Raw genomic sequence first — 6,059 nt, forward strand, 5'->3', positions numbered from 1 at the left:
GGTCATGTTGTTGGCCTTGTGACAGAATCATCACTCTCTAAGCCCTTTGGTGTATACCGTGTTCTGAGATCCTTGGTAGCCTGAAGCACAGCCCATTACATAAGAGTCTTCCCTGAGACACAGGGGAACCCAGATGCTGATGGGGAAAACACCCAGGTAACGAACCTCCCCCAGATGACACCATTTCACCACTCAGAGGTATCACCTGTCCTTCTTGCTCAGCATCATAATAGCAATCACATCCATGGTAGAAAACCTAGTTTGAAACACCAGCCCAGAAGCCTAGGCTAGCTCCGCCTGGAGCTGGCTACAAGGAATAGGGGAAAGAGAATAATCATTGGCACCAGCTGCTGCTTTCCTACTGGGCAGCTCAACTGCCTTGTCTTACTGGTTGTGGTACGACTATGGATCATGTATATTTTTACTGTCCTAAATTCAGCCTATCCCATCCCCACAACTACCTAGATCACTTAGCAAGGAGTCTGTGACATGAATCCATTCATTCTGTAACAAAATGTGGAGACTTTATTGGGTACTTAGTAAATTTAACAACTTGATTTTTTAAAAAAAATTCAAATATGAAGGAAAGTTTTGTTGAGAAAGAGTTTGGGGAATATATCTATATCTATATCTATATCTATATCTATATCTATATCTATATCTATATCTATATCTATATCTATATCTATATCTATATCTATATCTATATCTATATCTATATCTATATCTATATCTATATCTATATCTATATCTATCTATATATATATCTCACAGGAATTCAGAAAACCTCTGGGAAACATCATCCCAGGATGTAACTGGAGCATCTGCACGAAGTCGTCTCCAACTTATAAACAAGCTCTTTTCAGAAAGCTTGTTTGCAAGTTGGTGGTTTGGAACATGGAATGATTTTTCAATAGAAACAATGTTATAAATGGTGATTAGGTTCCCAGGCTAGCCCCGAGGAGCACAAGTCAACCTGTAGTTGATGCTTTGCACTGTACCTGCCCAGAGAAGACAAGAAATGCTTGTTGAACTGTTTATTAATATTAGGGCATCTGTGTGGCATAGTGGATAAAGCACTGGCCCCAGATTCAGGAGGACCTGAGTTCAAATCTAACCTTAGACACTTGACACTTATTAGTTGTGTGACCCTGTGCAAGTCACTTAACCCTCATTGCCCTGCAAAAAAAAAAAAAAAGAAAGAAAGAAAGAAAGAAAAGAAAAGGAGAATTCAAATCCTGCTTCAAACAGTAGCTGTGTGATCTTGGCCAAGTCATTTAACTGTTTGCCTCAGTTTCTTCAACTATACAATGAGCTGGAGAAGGAAATGGCAAACCAGTATCTTTGCCAAGAAAATCCCAAATGGGGTCACGAAGAGTTGGACACAACTGAAAAATGACTCAACAACAATAGCATCTGCCCTGAGAAGACAATAAATGCTTGTTGAACCGATTTTTAATATAAACCTGAATATCCAGCTTCTGGAAGCAAGGACCTTTGCCTGGGAGAGACAGAAGGAAAGCCAAATGGAAGAATGCTGGAGATGCTTAGCCTAGAGAAGACCCAACAAGATAAGACAACTGTTTTTGAGGCTGCCATGGAGGGCAGTGGTCCAAGCATTGGGCTTGTGGTCAGGAAGAACAGACTTCTAGTTTTGCCTTGTGTGACCCTGGGCAAGTCATTTAACCCCTCTGGGTTTCAGTTTCCTCATCTATAAAATGAGGGGGTTGGACTTGATGACCTTGTAAGGTGACTTCTATCTCAAAATATGAACTATTAAAAGATCTAACCCAAGACTTATTAAATATGTTCTGTTGAGCCTAGTGGCCAGAACAAGGAATAATGGAAAGAAGTTGATGGAAGGACGATTTTCCATACAAGAGCTGCCCCCAGGTGAGATGTGTTACACCAGGAAGTAGCGGCTCCCTTCACCAGAGGTATTCAAACATCTGACAATCACTTGTTGGATGTGTTACAGAGTGGAGTTTTTCAAGGTTGGTTGGGCAAGTTGACTTCGAAGGTCTCATAATGATAACCAGATTCTGTAACTATTATCTGCTTTCCCTTTTCTGAGCACAGGGAGAATCTCAGGCAGAATATGAAATAAGTGCCGTGTCTTCATCACCTTCCCATTTCCCTAACTCTCTACCCTCTCCCCCCTCTAGGTGCCTCTCTCCTTAGGTCCCTAGTGCCTGTGTGTTGTCCTAAATCCCTCGCTATGGCACAATGGTCCAAGTTCACCCTAATCCCAAAAGAGCCCCAGGTTCCTAACTGACCTATATACACTCTGATCTCATCCCCTTAGACGAGTGTAGCTCATCTAAGTGTAGGGGTTGGGAGGAAAACTGTTCAAACTAGTTTTTTTTTTTTGTAAACTATTTAATTAATTAATTTATTTATTCACTCATCTATTAATTAATTAATTCATTTATTTATTTATTTTTGCAGGCAATGAGAGTTAAGTGACTTGCCCAGGGTCACACAGCTAGTAAGTGTCAAGTGTCTGAGGCCGGATTTGAACTCAGGTTACTCCTGAATCCAGGGCCGGTGCTCTATCCACTGCACCACCTAGCTGCCCCTGTTCAAACTAATTTTCAACTAACATGTAAACTGCTGATGTCCCCATAAACCTCCCAAAGAGATCTGACCTGCCTTTTTAAAAGAGGAGGCTTATAAATCCATGGGAAAATCCATTGGGTAGATTTTCGAAACCTGAGCCAAAATGAATTGAAAATATTCAAAGCTTATGAAGTGGGACACTGAGGGGCAGAGAAGGGCTAATGTCCCTGTCTTTGAGTCTTGTCCCCAAGGTCAGTTTTCCTCTGGTTTTTCCAGGTCCTTCCTTTCCTCCAGTGCCAAACCCACAGGTCTTTAAAGGCTCCAAGTCTTTTCACTGTAACTCCCATGGCAATGAATCCTGGCTCCCAGGCAGGACCAGAATGGGCAGGGCTGGGCCAGGCATGGGCACTGGGGCATTTGTAGGTTGGAATCTCTTCCTATTGTGCCTGATTTTGACTGGTTTGTGGTGGGAGTTTGGAATTTTTTTCCTCATGCTTAAGTTAAAAGTGCCTCGTGCCTTAGGTGCTACTTCAGTGGTATAGAGAACTCCCATGTGGAGAAACTCCCCCTACTGAGACAGATCAGTGCCTTCTCTGCTATTTATAGTCTGAGATAGTTGCCTCAAGCACTGAGAGGTTAAGGGACTTGCCCAGGGTCAGACAGCCAGTATGTGTAAGAGGTGGAACCAGGCTTGGAACCAAAGGGCCCTAGTAGATCCTGGCTCCTGTCCCTTAGATTTCCAACTCTACCAATTTCTAGAATGCCTTTTGGTCCAAGGATATTGGTTATAGGGAAAGGTGTAGCCATTCATAGATGCTTAGAGCTACAAGTGATCTTAGAGGTGTCTTAGTCTACTCCAGGAAAGTTGTTGCCTATCTCCAATGGCCTGCTCTTCCTCTTCTTCTAGATGCTGGAAACTCAAAGGTTGACAGACACAAGTTGCCCATGGATATCAAGTCATGTGAAAAAGATCTTGAGTTTTTAGCTGTCAGGTCATTACTACAGAGATGGCAGGAACCCTGTGGGTTGTTATCATGCTGTTCAGTCATGCCCACCTCTTTGTGACCCCATTTGGGGTTTTCTTGGCAGAGATACTGGAGTGGTTTTCCATTCCCTTCTCCAACTCATTTTATAAATGGGGAAACTGAGGCAAGCAGAGTTGTGACTTGCCCAGGGTCACACAGCTAGGAAGTATCTGAGGCCAGATTTGAACTCAGGAAGATGAGTCTGATTCCTTTCTGACTCCAGGCCCAGCGCTCTATCCACTGTGGCACCGCCTAGCTGGCAGGAGCCCTAGAGATTGTCTAGTCCATGCTCCTCATCTGTAAGAGGAGGAAAGAGGCCTGAGAGGGGCAGCAGCTTGTCTTGTCCATGGTTACATAAGCAGTGGAGCCGCTGCTCTGCCTCTAACTACAATGCTCTTTCCGCTGTACCAACCTGACTCCACGGTCGATATGATTCAACAGCACAACATGGTGGCCAAAAAAGTTAATGCCATTTTAATCTCTGTTAAGAGAGGCCAGAACCAGGGAGGGAACAGTTCTGCTATTCAGATAACATCTGGAGTCAAATGGCATTCAGTCTGAGGCACTGCATGTTAGATAGCTAGCAAGCTGTTGTATGCCCAGAGGAAGACAAGCACATGCTGGCTATATGACTGGGCAAGTCATTCTCTTAACTCTTTAAGTTGCAAAGAAAGTGCCAATCTGCTTCAGTGGAGGGAGTTTTCCCAACCTTGAGTTCCCTATATCACCAAAGTGCCAGGGCCAGTCTTTATCCCTAAGGCATGAGAAACACATTTTTTATTTAAGTGGGCAGAGAAAGCAAGGAGATGAATGGTGGGACTATGTGAAAATCCATTGAATGTGGGGCCTAGAGAGGAGAAAGAGGCTCAAGGAAGGTCAGGATAGGCCTCTTCAAGTAATGGAAGGGTTGTCATGGACTCTTTCTGTTTGGCCTCACAGGACAGAAGCAAGAGCAACAGAACAAACTTGAGAGAGATGCAATCCAAGCCAATCCACATTTTTTTTTTTTAATAGTGAGGCAATTGGGGTTAAGTGACTTGCCCAGGGCCACACAGCTAGTAACTGTCAAGTGTCTGAGGCCAGATTTGAACTCAGGTACTCCTGACTCCAGGGCCGGTGCTCTATCCACTGCGCCACCTAGCTGCCCCTCCAATCCACATTTATTAAGCACCTACTATGTTGCAGGTATAGGGCCAAGCGCTGGGGGTAACCTACCTAACGTGAGGGAAAACTTCCTAGCTGGTCAGAGCTGTCCCAAAGTAAAATGGGCTGCCTCCAGTGGTGGTGAGCTCCCTGTCGGGAGAGATCATCAAGCAAAGCCTCATGAAAGATTACCAAGCAAAGGCCCGATGAGACCCAGTGGAGGATGTAGTAGAAGGGAAGAAGTGTGGCTCAGTGAAGAGAACACAGAATCTGGAACTGAAGGAATTGAAGTGGAATTCTGGATCTCTCTTGTTACCCATGTGACCTTGGGCAGGGGTCCTTCCCTCTTTGAGGATTAGTGTCCTGTTCTTTTTTTGTGTTTGTTTTTAAGTGAGGCAATTGGGGTTAAGTGACTTGCCCAGGTTCACACAGCTAGTAAGTGTCAAGTGTCTGAGGCTGGATTTGAATTCAGGTCCTCCTGAATTTAGGGCTGGTGCTCGGTCCTCTGTGCCACCTAAGCTGCCCCCAGTGTCCTGTTGTAGGAGAGGGTAGAAGAGGAAAGGTTAGAACCTTTCCAACCCCCAAATCTCTAACTTTATGATCCCCAGGAATCTGGTTCAGGTACAAGTCAGAGTTAGATGGCCTTTAATGAAGGGATATGCTGGAGCCAGGAACCTGCTGGAGAGAGCTGATTGTTAAATTTTCATTCAATATTCATCCATCTTGGAAATAAATGGTATGGATTGGGGTTTGATCTATTGCTTTGCTGATCACCTAGACGTAAGGACATTGTGAGAAAATAATAGGGGTTTTGGGACTTTCAGGGGCCCCAAAACCACACCTACCCGAAAGCCTTGTTCCCATCAGAGGACCTGTTCTCTGGGCTCTGACATCAGCATGACTGCGCAGAACTGCCCTCAAATCCAGTGAACCAATAGATTTGAGTGATGGTAGCCAGTGAGCTTTGAACAATGTTTATGGGTGGGCTCTCTGCTCCTACCTTCAGTGAGTTTGCACAGACACTCGCTCTCTTTGGCACGGGAATGGGGTGAGTGCAAACACAACCCTCTAGGGTTCCCCATTTTCTCTCTTCTCTAGGCTTTCCTATCTTTCAGAGCCATGTGCGCTCTCTTTACTAATATTTAACATACTTTAATAAATGCTTAATGCCCCAAACTGGTGCAGTAGCCTCTAATTTCTAAGTAACAAATATATGATAAACCCCAGCTAATTTTCCCTACACTTGGGACAGTAATAGGCAACCACATTTAATTTTACATGTCACAACATGGAGAAAATGTTAAGAATGCAGATTAAACTTAAAAGTATATC

The sequence above is a fragment of the Dromiciops gliroides genome, chromosome 3 (assembly GCF_019393635.1).
Source record: "Dromiciops gliroides isolate mDroGli1 chromosome 3, mDroGli1.pri, whole genome shotgun sequence".
Lineage (NCBI taxonomy): Eukaryota > Metazoa > Chordata > Mammalia > Microbiotheria > Microbiotheriidae > Dromiciops > Dromiciops gliroides.